A 22132-nucleotide genomic window follows, 5' to 3' on the forward strand; every position below is an offset into this window, starting at 1 on the left:
CCCATCATCTGTTTTCTTTTTTGAAAATAGACATTGAGAACACAGCAATGGTAGGCTGCATGTTTGTTAATACAGTGCTGTTTGTGTTGTGTTGGGTTGCAGAAAAAACGAGGATGAAGCTGTTCATATAATATTGTCTATTGAATTATCATGTGTGCACATGAGCCTATGTTTGTGGACTTGTTGGCTTTACAACAGTTCATATGGCTACCTAAGCAGAATCGCCATAATACATTTGATGGAGAAATCAACCAGACAGAACAAAAGTATTAGGGAAAATGTAATTGAATTTAAGTTTTTAATCAAAAATGTCCAATTGAATAAATAATCAGTGTAACAGGCAAAACAACCAAATCAACCTTAAAATCAAACTAAAATAATTAAAGTAAAAAGCAGCAGTCACAAGAAATAACAGGAGTCTGAATTCAAAACAATATGCTTCATCAACAAAAAGGAAGAATCATGAAACACTGTGGTTACAAATGTACAAAAAAATTATGAAACTTAGGCTAAATTTAAACATAATAAGTTAACTTGTGCCTTTGTCATGTAAATGTGAATACTAATAGAAATAATTTTCTATAACGAACATCACAAGTTAGTTACGTTGGTGTTTTATTTATTGATCATGAGAAACTGCCAGAGTAGCAAGTCAAGAAAAGTTTCCACAAATATTTTTAGAGAAATTGTCAGAATTTGCAAATTGTAAATTTGTTTATGCTTTTATTTACCTGTCCAAATTTAGATATGTATTTCGACTTATATATTACGAAAACATTTTGCAGAACTAACCGTCTTGATCTCCCGGTACATCTTCACAGCCCTAACTTCCAAACATGGACATGTTACACTTCCTTGCAACAATTTGCTTCACCTGGATGTGGTCAACATGAGTTAAACCACACTTATCACTACCACTGTGGTCAGAAACCACGATGCTTTGCAGAGCAGCATATATAGATATATGGCAGATTAAGAGGAGGTGGAAAGTTCATACAGTCATATCAGTCCACAAGTTTGCCAAAATATTTTAAAAAAAGGAAGATGGTAAAATGTTATCTCATTATTGTTCTTAACGTCTTACAAGGACATTCATTATTGTTTTTTAAGTTGTCACCTGTCTGTATGTTGTACAGTGTCATTCAGTTTTAATGAGCCATAATTTGTTCTGTTTATCTGTTGATACCACCTGTACCTCCCCACATTACAGAATAATATGTTCTATTGTAAAGTATTTTGTACATTCTATTGTTATTCTATATTTAATAATATTAATATTGTAATTCATACCTACATTTTAGTTTTTTAACTATTATGACTCTTCTTTTGTATGTGTTCTTCTTAATACATTTTTTTTGTACCGGTATGTTGCATTGCTGGAGAGAGCTGATATGAATTTCATTGCCAACGACACAGGGCCTGAGTTTGATGTGATGAATATTTGATAAACAAACTTGAACTTGACTTGGGTTAAAAGTTGCTGCTGTTTCATGACATGGCATTATTTACACGCTTTAAAAAATACATGTTTTTTATAGCCAAAGAACATTGTACTTGATGAAAGTAGTAAAATAAAAGGAGATTTAGTTAAGAGTTCAAGACTCTTAACCAGATGGAGAGAATGAAACACAGTCTCTATGCCACCGCTGCTGCAGCTCCAGATTAAACATCAAACAAGAGTAGACCACAATACAATACAACTCATTTATTTAAATACATCTCTTGATTTTGTATTTGCCCTTTAATTATTTTTAATTATTTGACTTTTACACTGACTCTGTGATGGGGGCAACATATACATTATATCACCATAGATACCATGTATGTTTACACACAACTTGATATTCATATTTTTCTTCAAAACACACAATTAAAATAATTATGTTAACCCTATGAATACACACATCAGAAAAATGTCTACAACCAAAAAAAACAGCTTTAAACATTAAAATTAACATTTTACAACTTTTGTCATTCAATCAGTGGGGATAAAAGATTGAATATAAATTTCTCAGAACAAGTATGTCAAGTCACTTGAGAAAAAAATATAATCCAGTGGACACTCTCATTGACAAATGTATCAACTTTACAAACATTCTCAGATTTAGCAAGGACAAAACCCACCTTTGTCAGTGTGTGTTTATACATAAGGTCTAGGGCAGTTCTTTGAAATTGAAGGCCTTATGCAAAGCAATTTAAAGATATATATTTTTGGTCACAGTAGAGGCATATTGGGATGACTCCTTCAGACTTTTGTTGATTTGTCAGTTAAAATCGGATGATGAGCGACGGTCAATTTTCCTGGTGTGGCTTTAACTTTTTTTCAAAAAGGAGGAGAGTTTTTTGTGAGCTCAGTATTTTAATGTCTTACATGCTGCACTTTGTATTAGGCCCGCATTTAAAAGAATGAACAACTGCTGAACTTCTACTTTGCCAACTGGGACCTAAATTAATTAACAAAAAAAAAAGAAAATGAAAAAAATACCGTATACATAATTGATACCTAAGGCCTAGGTACATCTGCTCTGACGATTATTTATGTGCCTCAGTCACAAGATTTATGGCTGTGGTTGAGATGTTGAAGGACTCCAAATCCATCTGCAGAACAAAGAGGACAGCAGATGTTGGCAGAAGACCATTAACACACACGTGCTCGGTTCAAGTACTATCATTAAAAACAAAGTCAAACATGGTGATTACATGAAGTGAAATTACAAAACATTGAAAAAATAGTGTCAAGTGTTTTACCTCATCCACACGTGAAAGACAATCAGTGGAACCGGGATCAGAAATGCAACTACCAGCCTTAGAGAATTAATTATTACCATGGACTTCTCTCGAGCTGAGGAGAGATGGAACATGTGAGTTTTTCTATTACTGGTTTGAATGCAGAGACAGTTTTCAGTTCAAACTGAAAGGCATGCCCACCTTGAACAATGAGCGTATTTTCTGGAGAGTTCAAGACTTCCTGGGTTTTAACAGCACAGTAGTAGTTTCCTGCATGCTGGCTGCTGACTGGGTCTAGAACCAGGTGTTTGTTTTGGTTCTCTGTCCGGGTCAGAAGTCGACTGTTCAAGAACCAAATGTAGTTTGTGTTGTCAGTCAGAGGACAGCTGGTACTGCAGGTCAGTGTGACTCTCTGGCCCTCTGTCACCACTGCAGAGGGAGTGAACTCCACCCTCAGGTCTGAAAGATGGTTACAGTGGTCAGTTAATGAAGAAGAGAAGTGTTTTCTTTGAAACGTGACTGATCCTAAGGTCAACTGACATACAGGTATGCAAACATTATAGTTATCAAACATAAAAAGTCTAAAACTGCACACTGATGTCATTGTCAAGAAGTGAAAGAAACAATACCAACAAGGTGCATAGCAGTCCTAAAATGCTCCAATGTTCACTGTAATAGGTTTGTCAAATATTCTTCCCCAGTATTCAGACAAACCTTGATAAAGCCACTGTGGCACTGTCTGCATTATTTCATTTTTCATTTTTTTTCATTTAACTTTTATTTATCCTCGAGAGACCAATTGAGGGGTGACCCTCATTTACAATGACGTCGAGTTCAAAACGAATTGAAAGGAAAAACAACAATACATACAAAATATTCAATGCAAATACATCAAATACACAACAGATGAAGAGAAAAAAAAAGAATTTAAACATTTACACAGTGGTGAAGGGTGGCAGCAATTAAAATTAAATGGGTGAAAGTACAATATAGCCTAATTAAAACAGTTACAGGTAGAGTTTGGCAGATTTAAGATAGTTTGTTTAAATTGGTTAAAGGATATGAAGGTATTTAGTTTAATTTGTTGCTGTAAGTTGTTCCAGGAGTCAGGGGCACTGAAGCTAAAAGCTGTCTTTCCCAGCTCAGACCGGGCTTGTGGGACATAAAGCATAAGCATGTCAGTGGAGCAGGTCTGATAAAGCCCACCTGAGATTTGCAGATTTGCATTATATAACATTTCACAACACCCTTGTGTTTTACATAATTTCGGCAATGCGTTGCAATAGTAACAATCAGCCTTTCGTCGTTTTGCACGTAAAGAGTGCAGTTTGCAAACTGGTGCTAATATGTGATGAGGGAGCAACCCAACCTGAAATATATTTAACCCAAAGCACTACCTGTGACAACCAAAGTCACTCCAGTAGAATCAGACCGTTTCCATCCTTTGTCATTTGTCTGGAGTCTGAGCAGGTATTCTGCAGAGTCGTTCTTCTTCAGGTTTCTAATTCTCAGGATGTGCTGGTTCTTCATGTTGTCATGGTACTCAAGATGAGCTGCAGCCTCGGGTAGCTTTTCAGGATCCTCCCTACCACTTCTCTTTATTTTATACCAACATTTTAACTTTAGCGGGTTGTGGTTGTTGGGATGTGAATATTCACTTGAAATATTCACTTCATTGCCTCGTAAAGCACAGATTCTCTTGCTGACATAATTTACGATCCAACAGATGTTAGAAGCACCTGAAATGTAGATGAAATACAAAATGTTTCACTTTAAATAAGTGCAACCTTGGGGCAGCATAAACACAACATTGCAATTGTTGTAGGGATGCTGTAAAGCACCTGATTCACCATTAGCTGGTTCATACTCACAGACTTTGGGGGTGTGCAGATACTCCTGACCTTCTACAGCACAGGAGATTCTTCCAACATAGTTGCTTGGAACTGTTAAGTTTTCATGCTTGGAGCCACTGTAAATGTTTTCACCAATGTACCACTTGTAGGCAGTTTCAGGGTCAATCAGTGGACAGCTGGGAGTACAGGTCAGTCTAACATTTGTCTCGTCCAAAGGAGTCATTTGAAGCTGCACTTCTGTATGGAAGATAATAAATACACTTCAGTTACTCCGACATGTTTAACAATTAATAAACAAATGAACAAGAAACAATGAGACTCCCCTGCAGACACACTGATGGGCTACTAGAAGTAGAGCTGCTAGCTCAGCTAGAACACAGATACCGACACAGCAACTTCCTCAAAGGGCCATAAATGGACTTTTAGCTCTACCAGAAGCCCGTCTTTCCAGCAGAGAAGCAGTGAGTCTGACAGTAGCCTCGCTCTGACTGCCAGCTCAACTCCATGCTACATTGAGCTGTTGTTGGTGGAGGTTTGGGACAACTTAACCTTTTGAATATGTGATGGAGCAGGGCTCATCTGTTGGTGAATGGCTAGCGTAGGTCACGGTAAAGCAGGTTGGTGTGACAGAATCTGGACAGAAAGAAACAACATATACATGTATTTGCGATGGTGAACTTAGCCTTTTTAATTTAAAGTCACAGTGAGTTAGTGAGGAGCAACTTAAAACCCCCTGAAAAAATCTGATGTTTCGACCTCCAGCGGTTGTGTAGGCTTAAAGGTGTAACAATGTTACACCACCGCTGGGTGCAACAAGCCACATGTCTGACCACATAATGACAGACACCAATAACTAGTGCTATATTTATGTCACTAGACTTGAAAATAATAAATATGCTTCATTTAACATTTATCGGAAAGCTAAAACGTAATTAATACATTTAGACATAGGTTTCAACATATTATAGAGTGCTGACGGTTGTTACTGACCCACTGAGACTTCAGGCGCTCTGAGATGCTCGTAGCCTTTGATAGCACAGGAGTATGTGACTGCTTTCTCACTGCTGACCAGATGTTGGTACCAGGGAGACCAGTCCTGATAGAGAAACTCTCTGTTCTTGTACCAGATGTAGGCTGCAGGGTTTTCAGTCAGAGGACAGCTGGTGCTACACATCAGTGTTACTGTCTGTCCCTCTGTGGCAGGAATCACCTTTACCTGCAGGTCTGGGAGGATCATGTTTTAATAAGAATGAATATATTGATGTCAGTTTTAAAGTAATGACTAACTGTCAGCCACTGTACCTGCAACCTGGACCTCAGTTCTAAAAGAGAAGCCGCTCCCTGGGTTTCCACAGCAGTAAAAATTTGCATCACCCTCTCTTAGATCTTTGATTGTTAGAGTGAAGTTACTCTCTTCAGACGTGTTGTACTGTGTACAATTTCCATCTCCACATAAGTCATTCATGACAAGCTTTGTCCCATTCCGGTGTACAGTGTACCATTTCATGCTTGAAGTGGGATGTGAAACAGAGCAGGGCAGATCCACTGATGAACCTTTTAAGGCACAGATGTTGTTTGCTCTTCCCTGAACCTCTTTAACAGAATATTGGCAAACAAACATCAGGAGAGATGTACATATTTTGTATTAATATTATTATTATTTATGTCAAGATTGAGAGTGAGCAGAACATTTTTTCTCTTCCTCTTTTATATTTTCTTCACATCACACATAATGACCACAATGGTTAGCATTGTCTTGGTGAACATGCAAGCATACTGATGTGGCATTAAGCACAAAGCCCTAATGTACCTCACAGAGTTTATGTGTACACTATAGACTCCCTCCAGAGCTCTATAGGACACTTTGAAAGTGTTTTAACAGGCTGAACATGTCTCCTCTTGAAGAGTAAAGTGAACCTCATGAGTGAAATCGGTGGGATTCTCCCCTTAAAAAAATCGAATGTCACAACATTTTTACATAGAATATCATTCTAACTAATAACCAATCATACATACCTGATATGTAGAGGATGAAAGTAATTAACAAACATGCAGCTTCTGCCAACAACATGGCTGTTGTAGTCTCAAACCAATAATCTGAAAGAAAATGATGAACAGCAGTGTTTGTATTGACATCTTCACAATAACATGCAAATCCATTACATTTATGATATTATTTACCTGCCAAAAGGAGCTTTCCAACGTAGTGAAGTGTATAGGCTGAAGAGGGTGGAAGGATTGTCGATTAGGGCGTGCAACCAGCATGCAATTCTGATATCAAGCCTTCACTTCCTTCCTTTTTGAGTGATAAACTTTGAACTTCTTCAAAGTTTTATCTTATCTTTTTATTGATCTCCACATGAAACCCAGCACTATAAAACTTATATACTGAAAAAAAAGGTTTGTGCTTAGAAAAGACTGAGGTAAGGAAGTAACGTCACTGCATTTTGAAACTGTCAAAACATGTTGTGAACTAGATTCAGAATCAGTAATACTTGTATTGATCCCCGTCAGTGAAATTGAGTCACGTCACAGTTGCTCCTTCTCTGTCTGAAGAACAAATTAGAGTTGTCTTTTATAATGTAGCACATACAATATCTTACATACTTATTCATATCTTGTATAATTATATATACTTATATGTATGCACTTATATATAACAGTATACAGTATATGCAAAGGGAAATTATAAGAAAATAAAAATTTAATTTATTTCTTATCAATCCAGCATATTGCAGGGGGAGCCCATAAGTAGTTTGCTCAGTCCAAGGATACTTAAAGTAACTTTACTAATTTGCCATAAAATGTCTAGTTTAATTAAATAAACTAATTGAATTATTGCCAGAGTCATGTCAGAGCTGACTTAAATTGTCAATCACATTATACAGTATATCACATTCAGAGCTATGTCATTAGCAAACACAGACACTGAAGTTCATGTAGTGTAGCTTGAAATAAGGCTTGACTATAATTCTCTTAACTAATCAAATGAAGTTGCTAAGAAGCATCAACATGATTCCCATACTACCCAGCATACATTTCATCTGCAACTGGTGACTCTCTGACTTTACATTTATTATAACAACTGGTGACTCTCTGACTTTACATTTATTATAAGTTGATCCTATCTGAACTAACTACCCTGTACTGGTCCAGTATTACTAAGCGTACTCCAAGTTCCCACTTAAATCCACTAGAGGGAAACAATGTATTGTGCACTCTTAAGCCCCTTTCAGACATGCACTCCTGGAATTGTCCCGAGGATCTGACCCCGAGGATGTACTACAGCAGGAGGGATGCAACCCTTTCACATACATTACACCCATCCCCTGCTTTTGACCTTCACTTACAACCCAGATTCCAGAAAATTTGGGAATCTGTGTCAAACGTGTATGAAACAGAATGTGATCATTTGTTAATCCATTTTGACATTTTTGACAGTTGAAAACAATATAAATGCAATGTCATGGTAATGTTTTACCTTGTTTTAACATGCAGAAACACATTTCAGAAAAGTGGGGACAGGGGCAACAAAAGACTGGGAAAGCTGAAGAATTATCTAAATGTTTTGAACATCCTCAGGCGGCACTGCATTAAACAGACATTATTTTATAAATAAATCAATACATGGGCCATGGAACACTTCGGAAAACCATTGTTGGTAAACACAGTTCATCACTACATCCACAAATGCAAGTTAATTAACTCCATGCAAAGTGAAAACCATATCAACAACATCCACAAATGCTGCAGACTTCTCTGGGCCTGGGCTCATCTGAGATGTACTGATGCAAAGTGGAAAAGTATTCTGTGGTCTGATGAGTCTGCATCTCAAATCGTTTTTGTAAATCCTAGACATTGTGTCCTCTGGGCTCCAGAGGAATAGGACCATCCAGATGGTTACCTTCGCATAGTTGAAAAGCCAACGTGTGTGATGGAATGGGGGCGGGTTAGTGCCCATGGCATGGGTAACTTGCACATCTGTGAAGGCACCATTAAAGCTGCAGTTGAGAGTTTTTTTTACTGTAATATTTGGCAAAACTGTCATAATAGCCATTCAGCTATATGTAGGTGAAGTGGTCTGAAAATACTTTTTTATCACTTTGCTCCCCCCTGCCTCTGTGTGCTGCCCCCCAAAATTGCCACCGCTCATGTTAATTTTGACCAATCAGAGCGAGGTCAGATTCTCCGTTCTTATTGGCTGTGGGACCTTGGCAACGACGTTGATGCGTCAGTTGCGTGAGCGTTCACGACCCTAGCAGTCTGACACTAGCCTACAGTTTGGTAGGCTACTAGGCTACTACGGCGGACAGCGAGTAGCAATGTCTTCACAAACGAACCCTCAATTTACCATTCCCAGGATACCAACAACTAACACCGCTAAGACAGCAAAAAAACGAGGAAAGACAAATGTTGAAAAGTTAACTGCTGAAAGGGAGACGGGAGTCGCTATATTTAGTGACTTTTCAGCCCCCCTGGCGACTTTTTTTTCAAAACAGCGACAAGCGACAAATCTAGCTTTTTTTTCTGGTGTTATTGGTGACTTTCAAGTATCACCTCTTCTCAACGAGCAGCGGGAGCACTGACACGCAGCCCGCTCCTCGCGCAGCAGCCCCGAGCAGCCCCTCCCAGCTGCGGTCAGAGCAGATACACACACACCTCTCCGCTCTGTTACAATTAGTTTGCTATCTTGCCTGGCTGTTACAGCCACTTTTGTTAGGCTTACCAGCACACTTACAATGATTTTAAGCTAACATACATGGTATGTCTGTGATTAAAATGTATGCTCAATATGTACGTATGTAGTTATCATTACTAATGTTTAATCACCTCAGAATCGGACATGGTGTTTGTCTCCTGTCAATGTAACTGAATTCACATGAACGCGCATAGCTGTCGTTCGGAGGGAGGAACTACAGCAGGTAGAGCGTTGGGAAAACAGCCGTTGGGATCCCAACGGCTGAAACTCTCAACTGCAGCTTTAATGCTGAAAAGTGCATTTAGATTTTGCAGCAATATGCTGCCATCCAGACAACGTCTCTTTCAGGGACATCCCTACCTATTTCAGCAAGACAATACCGAGCCTCATTCTACACGTCTTACAACAGCTTCGCTTCGTAGGAACAGAGTGTTCAGACGCAATTGTTTGCTTTCACATTGCTTTCATCATGTAGCCTACGCGGTTTCGGATACCGGGCCAAAATCGCTGTAGTAGCATGCCAAGCCAGTAGTTGGAAGTGACACTTGTCGCCTAGTAGGGGAGCCCGGGCCCACCGAGGATAGTAGGCACACTTTTTACTCTAGTGAGAATTGCTCATCACACCTAAACATCTTTCAATAGTCAATCCTACATTCAATTGAAGCTTAAGGTGTTAGCTTGAAATGTGTACCCCTCACTTTTTCTAACTTATTGTAATAAAGAAGACATTAATCATCAAAGACACCCTTACACATGCCTTGTTTCCACCGAGTAGAGCGGGTTGGGTCGGAGCGGCTCTGAGCGGGACAGCTCACTTTTAAGAATCTTGGTGGTGTTACCACCGCCGACCCTACCCTTACTTTTAGGGCGGGGTTTAGGCTGAACTGCGATAGCCGCCGCCAGAATATGGTTCAAACTATCGGGCTGTGGAACAACTGTGGTCAAGCCAGCGGTCTCTCGTTTATGCTTGGTCAAACCAGCCGCTTCTTTATTTATTCCCCCCGTGTTGTTGTGAGCGTAAACGCACAGAGACGGCTTGGTACAACTGATAGAGACAGTGAGCGAATAGCGCTGGCTGCGGCAGCTACGTGACATCGTAGCAGTGGGACACAGTGTAGCCAACTGATTAATTTAATGATGAGGAAAAACACCACACAATACACAGTGCTGCGCTCACATTTTCGCCAAAACACAAGACTTGCCGAGGTGACTACGCACGTCGGAAATGATTATTTCGACCAATAAACGGACGGCATGTGTAGCTCCGCCTTTTCGGCACCCTTTCAGGCGGCTGGTACCCCAACGGAGGAGTACCGAAATTAGGAGCGGTTTAGAGCGGTTAGGTGCGCTTATATCCGTACGCTACCCAACTTCTGGCAAATGAAAAGCCAAAATACCCGGACCGAACCACTCCTAACCGGGTCGGTTGTCACACAGTATGGGATTGTTTGTCACAATGTTATCTTAATGGGAATAATCTTAAAAAGAAGGCAAGAAAGCAGAACTAAATTTGAAAGTTTAATTGCATTGTCAAGTTGACAAATAGGCCTACATAACTTACTGTAGCCTTGGCAGCTGGTCTAGTTTGGGATGCCCTGGGTTGTTTTGATTTTGTTGCCCTTTTTTCTTTTGCATGCTAGCTGGCTTTTCCTGCTCTATTCTTTCCTTCTCTGGGGTGTCAGTGAGGATACAGCTTGACAATTTATTTCGTAATTGGGTTCCTTTTCTGGCTGCAGCCTTTGGATAACATGTGACTACCAACCCCCCAAAAAATGTGACGACCAACCCCAACTTGAATTTCTTGCTAGCATCAAGGCCAACAACCATCTGACAACTAATTAGCTTGCTAACCACAATCTAAACTATAGTTGACCCTTCACACTTTTTTAGGGTAACAAGTGTTTTGTTATAAACCTGTTGCGTAAAAGCCTATTGAAGAAAAATACTGGGGAGCTAAATATTTTCAATTTGACATGAAAAACACAAACAGTCCTGTCACCTCAAATTCAGCAGTCTAACTCCAAGGAAGACTAGGTGACCTCTGATCCCAATTCTGGATATTTACATACCACAATTTCACAGACAGCGCCTTCTGGTTCCGAGATATAACGATTTGACGTATAACCCTGTTCTCCCCTACACAGCTCTTGGTTGAAAAAATAGCTTCTGGTTGAAAAAAACGCATTTGTGAATCCAGCGACCTCAGGGGAGTCTCATAATTCTACACACAAATAAAGACCAATTCACTCATGAGTGCAAGGAAGTTCACAAATGAAAAGCATTTTGTAAATTCAAATGTAACAGTTTGTATATAAATGTAACAACATCCAAACACATTTTTGAAGAAAATTGCAAATCTTTTTTAAATTAATATATTTATGGATTTATATTACATTTATTTAAAACAATACACATTTGTGTGTGGATCGGAAATGTGTTTGTGAAACTTTTTTTTATAGATGGATTTATTTTACATTTATATATGACGGTATCCATTTGTGTGTGCATTGAAATGTATTTGTGAGAAGAGAGTCATTTATATATAAATCACAAAATACAAGTGTGAATCCTTCTCTGTGCATTCATTAATATTGAGACTGATCTGAGGCCATATTACTGCAAAAAACAAGTCTATCCATACTTGACGTGGATAGACGTTATGCACGTGTGCAAATTGCAAAACAAGAGCCAATATCATGATACCCATATCAATTGCTTAACTTACATAGCACATTTTTTTTACAACTTTTTCCTTAAAAAGCTTTGGCAACACAGATACCTTTAAATGCCATTTGAGATCATTTAAAATCAATTAAATCACACACACACACACACACACACACACACACACACACACACACACACACACACACACACACACACACACACACACACACACACACACACACACACACACACACACACACACACACACACACACACACACACACACACACACACGGTTCAGACTATTGTGAGCGTCAACAGCTGGAGGAGGAAGTTGCATCTCTATTCTGGCATTTTTCTCGAGCTCACTCCTCCAATGACTCTCTGTGTCTCTCTCTCTCTCTCTCTGTCTCTCTGTCTCTCTCTCTCTCTCCACCCAGACAGCCTCTTTCCTGCTCACCGCCGCTTGAAGCTCATTGACCAGCGTCGCAACTGAGCGATGCGCCTCCAGGACAGCCTCTACCTTTTTCTTTTTTTTTGTGGCGGATTTGACATTCACATCGCAGCACATCTTCATCCTCACACTTGAGTGACATTGATTTAGTTTTTGTCCTCTACATTGGAGATTTCTTTCGCTTACGTCACTGTAATTTTGAGAGAAAACTATCCACAAGACAAGGTTTTCGGTTGCAACTGAAAACTCGCAACAGGCATTTTTTTTGTTACCACCCCCCCTCTTGAACGATCCCCTGTGGGTAAAACCAGCCACATAAAACTGATAACTTGATCAAAGATGGTAAGGGAAACGACGGACAAACTCGCTTGATTTGAGTCAACTGTGTCCTCAGTTCGAATCTATCGCAGGCTCGAAAGCATCTTCAGACAGATTTCAGACAGGGAGCAGAGGAGGCTGTTTCACCGTCTACAGGCTATTGCAAGGTAAATATTAACGACATTCAGCTGTTAGTTTGTTTGTATCCTAACAAAAAGATTAATCTCTTGATCTCTCTAACAATCCCTTGGTGTTCATCTGTTGCTGGTTTTAATGATTGTTGCTCAATCGTTCAGTTCAACTCAGTAGTTCATCTGTTATGACACAACTAAGCCAATATCAGTAGGCCTAGTGATTATGGGGTCTTGCAACTAACCTTAAACTATTTTTTTCTACATGAATAGCCTTGCACATATGGAGCATGACACAATGCATGAATGCAATCTTCCTATCAATTACAACTCTTAACTTCTTTGATAAGAACCTCAGGGATCTTACCAATTGTACTTCAGTATGTTGATTAAGCAATCATTTGATTTGAAAAATATTTTCAGTAATGTTTTAAACAACATCGAACATGTTTCCTAATTCCAGCACCTGAAATGGGAATATTTATTGCTTTTATTCATATCCATATGACAGTAAAAGGAATATCTCTGAGTTTAAGAGATAGTTTAAGAAAATAAGACATTTACACTTACATGATATTTTATGGACACACTCATTAATCATTAATCATTTAAATAATCAACCGATGCATAATTTAAATTGTTTCGTAACGTTACCTTATTTGCATTCTCCTTCTCCTTGTATACATGGAGCTACTCAAAGGTCTACCCATGGGAACTCTTGTTGTCTTCATATGTACTTGGTGAAAACGTGATGTTAAAATGTACTGATGGTAGAAACATACCTACACATACATAAACTATGCAACATACATCAGACAGTTGCAGTCTTTATGAAGGCGCATGTTTATTCTCCCGCACTACTCCTGTAATAATTCCAACCGTAAAAACGTGCTGTTTTTCAGTGAAATCGTTGGTCCTCTGATAATTTTAGTCCTGTCTGGAGGCAACCTCTGTATATTTATGCTGTATTGCACCATTTCTAGTGTGCTTATGTGTGTGTGATATCAGTAGTGGAGCTGTCATGTGTTTGATTATTACTCAAATTGTTATCGCCCACCTTCCTCTGTGATATTAGTCCGGTCTGAACGAGGCTATAGTGTTTAACTTATACATGTAAGTAGTGATGGCAGCATTATCCATTATATGACTCAGATGAACCCATGTGTTACATTTGAATGCATGAAGTTGCTTTGCATTTGTAATTTAAGTTTTTAAGGAACATAACATTTAGTAACATAAGACCAATAAAACACCAACAAACGTGTCACAAATTGTACATGGAATATCAAATTAGTACAACATAAATTAAATAACCCAGTTTCATTCAATACTAAAAAAGGAGGGAATATGTTCATTCCTTATGTTTCTTTCTTTATATAGGTGCGATTAAAAATGACTCCAGACTTCATAAAACCCTTGGTTAATAATCAAAAACAGGCTTTGTCTGACTTCCAATGGTGGAGAAAAGTCCTCGAAGACTGCCAATCCAAGTCCACATATTTTGTTTGGACCTAGTGGTAGGAATAAGAATAACAAAATACAATACCACAATAAATGAAAAGAAGTACCTGCTTCTTTTCAACACCTTGAATAGAAATCGTCATCAATTAGTCCTTTTCTTAGAAGTTTGTATATTAACACCTTAGTCTAATTATTTAGTGCATACATTTTTGCACTGCATCTCTGACCAACCACTTGCCATTAGCTAATAGAAGTTGTGTGGTGAACTAAAAAGAGAGTGAGACCAAGAGAGGAGGTCAAACGTAACCTATTTTAACAACTATGCACCTGGCCAATTGTCCGTCGTTCGGAAAACTTACAAAACACAGTGTAAATAAGTGACAAGTCAAACTCCTAAGTGAAACATGGTGGAGGCAAGACCTTTACGTCCATTTCATTCTCCTAGCAGTTTGGTTCATCAAATCTCATGAATCTCCTGCCCCCATAACACCACACTGTCCATCACCGATCATGTCTCCTCATCCTCACTGAAGGATGCCTCCCCATAGCAATACTTCCAAACTGAGGCTGGCCTGATTTTGATGCTTTTTCTGAGCTGAACCACTTCGGGGTCCCAAGAGGCAGGGCAGGTTTAGGGAGTGTGTGAGTCTGTGGGTGCGTCGACTCCATAAGAACCCTGTCTTCAGTTTACTGAGAACCATGTGCAGGTTGCAGGCTCGTTGCATCATGCTCTTCTCTTAAGGTTGGACAGACGCTTGTGAAGTGATTTTTTTTTAAAGGCCCGGAGCCAAGCAAACTCCTTTCCTGTTGTTGTTGGGTGCGTCTGCCTTACAGACCACTTTCACCCACTCTGTCTGCTGCAGGGTGGGAGTGTTGCTCATACATATGGCATATATGAGTGTGTGTGTGTGTGTGTGTGTGTGTGTGTGTGTGTGTGTGTGTGTGTGTGTGTGTGTGTGTGTGCGTGCGTGCGTGCGTGTGTGTGTGTGTGTGTGCGTATGTGTGTGTTTGTTAGTGTGTTTGTGTGTGTGTATGTGTGCATGTATGAGGGCTTAAATTGTATATGGAGAAAGGAAGGAGGGAAGGAAGGAAGCAAGGAATGAAGGAAAACAGGAATGGCATAAAGAGAGGATGAATAGCTGAAAGTTGGAATATAAAACAAAACAAGTAAAAAAAACAAATGTGACACCTTATTCTACTGTCAACTAGAATTATGTGAACAAAATGCCCCCAAAAAGTGCTTAAAAGGAATGACATAGAAGAAAACAAAGTGGAATAAAGAAGAAGGAAGGAATATTCGAATAAAGGAAATATGTAGGTGAAGGAAGATGAAGAAAGAAAGAAAAATGAAGCAAATTAAGAAAAAGGGGAACTAAGGAAGCAGAGAATGGTAAAACGATAACTGAACGAAGGGTTACACATGAAAGAAGTAGTAAAGAGAAAAGAAGTGAGTAAGAGAGGAAAAATGTTAAGGAAGCAAGCGGTGCCAGAAAGAAGGAATAACAGACCGAACATTTAGCAGAAAAAGAAAGAATGATACAAAGCAGGAGGAAAGAAAGAAAGAAGGAAGAGAAGGCATGAACAAAAGAAGGGGAAGGAAACAAAGTGAGGTGGACACATCAAAAAAGTGAAAATAGGAGTTGGGTAAGAAATAATGAACGGTGAGAAGGCAAATTAATAGGTGAGGGGGGGAGAGAAAAAGTGAGGGTGTTTAGTTGAACAGGGAGCTAAGGGAGACTCTCCTCTTCTTCCTCCATCACGATACCTCCAGCCCTCCTGTGCTCCCCAACCTGGGACCCCCCCCCCCAAACACAGGCACACAAACACACCATATAGCTTCCTGTGTGGCTGCTGGCCTGGACCCTCTGTTGTCTCCATACTTTGCCTGCTGTTTGCACATGATGGGTTCAACGGGTTCAGCTCAGCTATAAAAGCACCACTCCCCCCTATTTTCTCCCCTTGCGGCAGAGGCAGGAGTCAGCAGGCCCTCATATGGGAGGAGGGCGGGAGGTGCAGAGGAGGTCTACAGAACCCTTTTGGACATCCTCTCCCCTCGCTTGGCCTGTCGGCTGGCTTGCGGTATCGTTTTTTTGGGCCGGGCCCTGGACCAGAAATTCATTTTTCTCCTCTTAGTTTCTAACCACTAACTAACCACTGGCTCCCTGACCCCCCCCCCCCCCCCTCCTCCTCTCCCTCCATCCTAGGAATGTCTTATTCACCCCGTCTCTCTGTCTCTTCTTTCTCTGATTCTAACATGCTAAAAGCTTACATTCATCCGTGCCAACATCTGCAAACAAAATGTACACACGCACTTTGAGCACACACATGGCTTGGCCAACATGCCAACACAATTGAGTACAACGCACACACACGCACACACACACACACACACACGCACACACACACACACACACACGCACACACACACACACACGCACACACACACACACACACACACTTGGACACACAAAGGGCCCCCCATCAATATGTTCCGACCACCTGTGAGGGTACACACACATCCATAAACCTCCCTTTCTTTCTCCCTCTCTTTTCCATTATCCTCCTGAGAGCCCAACGCCGGGGCCTTTACTTCCAAACCAAACATAGACCAAATTCCGCAAACCCCACCCCAACCTCACCACCCCCCCTCCCCCCTCCATCACTCCACTACTCACTCTCTCCCCCTTCCTATTCTCCTCTCCCCTCTCTCCCACTCACAACCTCTCCCTCGATTTCTTGTTTGGGGAAGGCTGCAACTGAAATGCTGGTCTCCACGAAAATAGGCCTGTAGAAGAGAGGGAGTTAAGAGATGTATTGGCGAGGGATGGAATTATGACATTAAGAGGGATCAAGTGCCATGGCAGATGGGCGTAGAGTCACGAATGGTCTTCTTCTGTGTCCCAGTTGCTCATAGATGTGGACTACAATAGATGGACTGTTAGCTTATTCCTCTTCCTCTTCCATTGCTCTCTTTCTTTCTTTCTTTCTTTCTTTCTTTCTTTCTTTCTTTCTTTCTTTCTTTCTTTCTTTCTTTCTTTCTTTCTTTCTTTCTTTCTTTCTTTCTTTCTTTCTTTCTTTCTTTCTTTCTTTCTTTCTTTGATCATATGTAATCTGATGGTTGTATCTTTCAATAATCAATATATCAGAATTTACCGTATCTAAAGGTGATGTCTTTAATTGTCTTGATTTGTCCAACCAATGGTCATAACCCTATATACAGTCATATGAAAAAGTTTGGGAACCCCTCTCAGCCGGCATTATAATTGACTCTGCTTTTACAAAAAAAATATAAAAGTGGTATGTCTTTAATTTACCAGGAACAGCTAAGTACTGGGATGTTTTCCAAACAAAGATTTTTTGAAAAGCACTATTTGGTTGTATGAAATAAAATAAAATGTGAAAAACTGGCTGTGCAAAAATGTGGGTACCCTTGTGGTTTTGTTGATTTTAATGCCTGTAACAGCATGTAAAACTGATGACTTTAAACACAAAGTTGGTTGGATTATGTTGTTAAACCTTGAACCTCATAGAAATGTCTGTTTAATCATGAGAAAATGTATTTTAGGTGCCTAAATGCAAGTTGCACTTCTCTTTGACTCTCTGCTGAAGTGAGACAGAATGGGATCATCAAAACAGCTCCCAAAAGATCTGAAAAACAAAGATTGTTTATTGTCATGGTTTAGGGGAAGGCTACAAGAAGCTTTCCCAAAGGTTTCAATTGTCAATTTCGACTGTAGGGAACGTTGTCAGGAAATGGAAGGACACAGGCACAGTGGCAGTTAAACCCAGGCATGGCATACCAAGAAAAAAACAGGAGCGGCATAGGTGGAGGATTGTGAGAATGGTTGCACACAACCCACAGATCACCTCCAAAGACCTGCAAGAACATCTGGCTGCAGATTGTGTATCTGTACATCGTTCAACAATTCAGCGCAATTTGCACCAAAACATCTGCTTTTTATAAAGACCAAATAACTTAATTTTTGTCTCATCAGTCCAAAGCATTTTCTTCCAATATGAATCTGGATTGTCTAAATGAGCTTTTGCATACTCCATGCAACTGTATCTGTGGCGTGGGCGCAGAAAGGGCTTCCTTCTCATCACCCGGCCATACAGATGTTTTGGTGCAAATTGCACTGAATTGTTGAACCATGTACAGATACACAATCTGCAGCCAAATGTTCTTGCAGGTCTTTGGAGGTGATCTTTGGGTTGTGTGCAACCATTCTCACAATCCGCCGCATATGCCGCTCTTGTACTTTTCTTGGTCTGCTAGACCTGGGTTTAACTGCCACTGTGCCTGTGTCCTTCCATTCCCTGACAACGTTCCTTACAGTAGAAATTGACAATTGAAACCTTTGGGAAAGCTTCTTGTAGCCTTCCCCTAAACCATGATAATGAATAATCTTTGTTTTTAAGATCTTTTGGGAGCAGTTGTGATGATCCCATTCTGTCTCACTTCAGCAGAGAGTCAAAGAGAAGTGCAACTTGCATTTAGGCACCTAAAATACCTTTTATCATGATTAAACAGACATTTCTATGAGGTTCAAGGCTTAACAACATAATCCAACCAACTTTGTGTTTAAATTCATCAGTTTTACATGCTGTTACAGGCATTAAAATCAACAAAACCACAAGGGTACCCACATTTTTGCACAGCCAGTTTTTCACATTTTATTTTATTTCATAAAACCAAATAGTGCTTTTCAAAAAATCTTTGTTTGGAAAACATCCCAGTACTTAGCAGTTCCTGGTAAATTAAAGACATACCACTTTTATATTTTTTTTGTGAAAGCAGAGTCAATTATAATGCCGGCTGAGAGGGGTTCCCAAACTTTTTCATATGACTGTATATATTTAACTTGCCATATCTATATCTTTTAATTGACTATAGGCTGAATAAGATAGAAGGAGCAATCACATTTGAGAAGATGCAATCAGTTTAAGACAAATTACTTTAATCATTAACTGAATACCAACATTGTTGTTAATTAATGGTTTTCAGCAATGTTATTCACTTGTTGATTTAATAGATTAATACCGTGTTTAGCATGAACAGGTTTATTAACAATTACATTTTGAGTTACAGTTGGCATTATTGGCCTTGCGTTGATGTTTACAAGTAAAACACTGACATTAATAATATCCTCACAAAATACTGTGGGAGGTGCTGGTCGATCGGTGCTGTACATTTTGGCCAATCCATGGATTCAATTCAACGTCTGCATTTTGTTGTACTGGCAAATCCACTGCCCCAAGATTCCCAGTCTGTACTTTACTCCTCGCTACATGAAGACCATCCTGCTTCTTGCATTGACACTGCATGTTAGCGTTTGAAATAAGATCATTTCCCGGGATACCAGGCTGCTGGTAGGTGAACTAGCAGCAGTCAGCAGAGCTATATTAAACCATGTATTAAATAATGCATTCCAGTCAACCTTTGCCTTGCAACAGTTAACTTTGCATATCCACCCGTTGTGTCACCCATCTATAGCGCTCACTTTTAGTGGCTTCTCCCCTAATCTCTTGTTTTCATCTTCTTTCAACTCCTTCCTCCCCTTACGGTGGAAAAACACAGTGTGTTTTGTAAAGAGTCAGTCCCAACTGGGCTCAGCTACTTCACACAAATCCAGAAAAATCAGGACAAAATTAGTAGGTTATTTTCCCTCATGTGAGGAAGCCAACCTAATAAGTCATTATTTTAAGGAATGTTTAAGGAAACTGTGGCGTTTATTTACCTGTGCAGCAGCTTTTCACCCCTAAAAAAGCTTGCTGGCAGGATGGAAAAACATTAAAGTGGCTTGACTTTAATGTTCCCCATTGAAATTAGTAAAAAAAAAATGTAACGGCATGTAATATATGGAGACCATTTACTACCAGTTCTACAGAACTTGTAATGTCCGTTAGCATTAAAAAATTAATATGTCTTCCTGCTTAACCCTCTGCTGACTTTCCAGCTCATTACTCTGTTATTTAATGTAGCCATTTTCCGTTCTATCCGTCTTTGTCTCCCCTCAGAGAATGAGAGGGACAGCCCACAGTACAGCTGGGATTGGTTATTATTTACTGGCTTGGCACACACACACACACACACACACACACACACACACACACACACACACACACACACACACACACACACACACACACACACACACATTCAGTGGAAACAAATTGGGTGAATCTACTCTGCACGTAGGAATGTGAGGCGCATGTGTTTGTGTGTTTTAGGTCTGGATGACAGAGCGGGGGGAATGAAAGTGGGATGGAGAAAAAGAAAGAAAATTTTGAAATTAAAGGGAAAGACAAACAGAGAAAGAGAAAGGACAATGACTGAGAGAGGGGGAAAAGGAGATTTGCAGATTCTGCTCTTGGCCTGCGCTGTCAGGCATGACAACAAAGGTTAAAAACACTTTTCTCCCTAAGTCTGTCTCTCTCTCTTTTTCCACCAACACCCCTCCTCCCTTTCTCTGTCTTTCATTTCCTAATGTGTCTTCCCCTCTTCGTCCTCCCTGTCCTCATATTTTTTAACACAACCCAGAATATCTGCACTCATTCTTCTTCAACATCCCTGGACCTCAACTCTTTCTCCATCTTCAGTCTTTCTCCTCCCTCCATGTGCTAGTCTGAGGGAGTGGGTGATAGGATCGGGCAGGGGGAGGGATCTGTTGCTCTGCTGATGCCGAGGAATTACAGGGAGGCAAAGCGGAGGGGAGAAGTGAAGAGGTTTCTGTGTTGACCTTGTCCCGCTGCCAAATGGTTGGATTGTGGTAGTGGTGCTGCTGCTGGCAAGGGGTTATGGGCGAGGAGAAGGGACAGAGTGATAAATAAATGAAGAGAAAAGAAGATCCACTGCATGGAAGGAAAAGGATGAGATAACAACAAGTCTTAATTCAGTGGCTCACACAACAATTTAGATACGACTAAATTGCTCAAGGTACATCATGAAACACTTGCAAAACCCCTTTTGCACATTACAACAAGCCCCATGGTGTAATCTGTTTAGTGTGCGTTTTCTATGCGCTTCAGGAAATCCGAGGACCAGAAGTGTTTGGGTTTTGTAGAGGAGTGCTCTCCTAAACTCTTTGTTTATAGGTGATGGTATGATAGAGATTTATGAATCAAATAAGGTTTTTTTTTTTTTTTTACTGTACCTAGCTTTACATAATGGTTTTCTATACCTTTGCCTGGGGAAATACTAGATTATGATTGGCTGAGGATTGGATCTGTTACATATACACAAACAAAGATCTGGAAAACTGTGCATCAGTTAAATTAAACTGCAGTCAAACACAGCGAAAGCTATTACTATTTGATGTGACCCTTTAACTGATGAAACAGAATTAGCCTTGTAGAACAAGATGTAAACACAAAACTGACATTATCTCTACATACAGTTGTGATGTTGAACGTGTAAGCAATCACTTGCCTATTCACAGAGTAAGGGAACCCTGAGCAACATTATCATTCATTTTAGAACAAGTGTCTTCAAGGTGACTGACTAATTTACGTTTTCTATTCACTCTCCCTAGAAATCTGATTTGCTCTCTTGCAACTCCTGAGAGACTATCTGGTTCTTCGAGAGCTAATTGGTCAGCTCAGTCACCAGGTCACTGACCTTGTTTTCCTGCTGTTTGGTGCTGGACAAATAGCATTTGGTTTAACAGAGGTTTGTCTGGCTAAAAACAACACTCTGAGGGCAGTGAGGGTCAACAAAAACAGAAAAGATGTTGTAGGACAGAGTTATCCAAAGCCAACTAAGCCTTAACTCCATTTTCATATCCTCCTATCATATCTGTATCTGAGTCTAACAGCTATTATA

General features: G+C 39.9%; 1 protein-coding gene across 1 annotated transcript in view; it reads left to right on the top strand.

The window, feature by feature from the left end:
• Positions 1-12437: 12437 nt before the first annotated feature.
• Positions 12438-22132, top strand: part of LOC307251727 (zinc finger protein GLIS2-like) — a 33443-nt gene continuing 23748 nt past the window's right edge. The window contains exon 1 of the mRNA XM_080029132.1: positions 12438-12885. The gene's annotated coding sequence lies outside the window, so the exon portion shown is untranslated. The remainder of the gene's footprint in view (positions 12886-22132) is intronic.

Source organism: Ammodytes marinus, assembly GCF_949987685.1.
Source record: "Ammodytes marinus genome assembly, chromosome: 6".
Taxonomy (NCBI): Eukaryota; Metazoa; Chordata; class Actinopteri; order Uranoscopiformes; family Ammodytidae; genus Ammodytes; species Ammodytes marinus.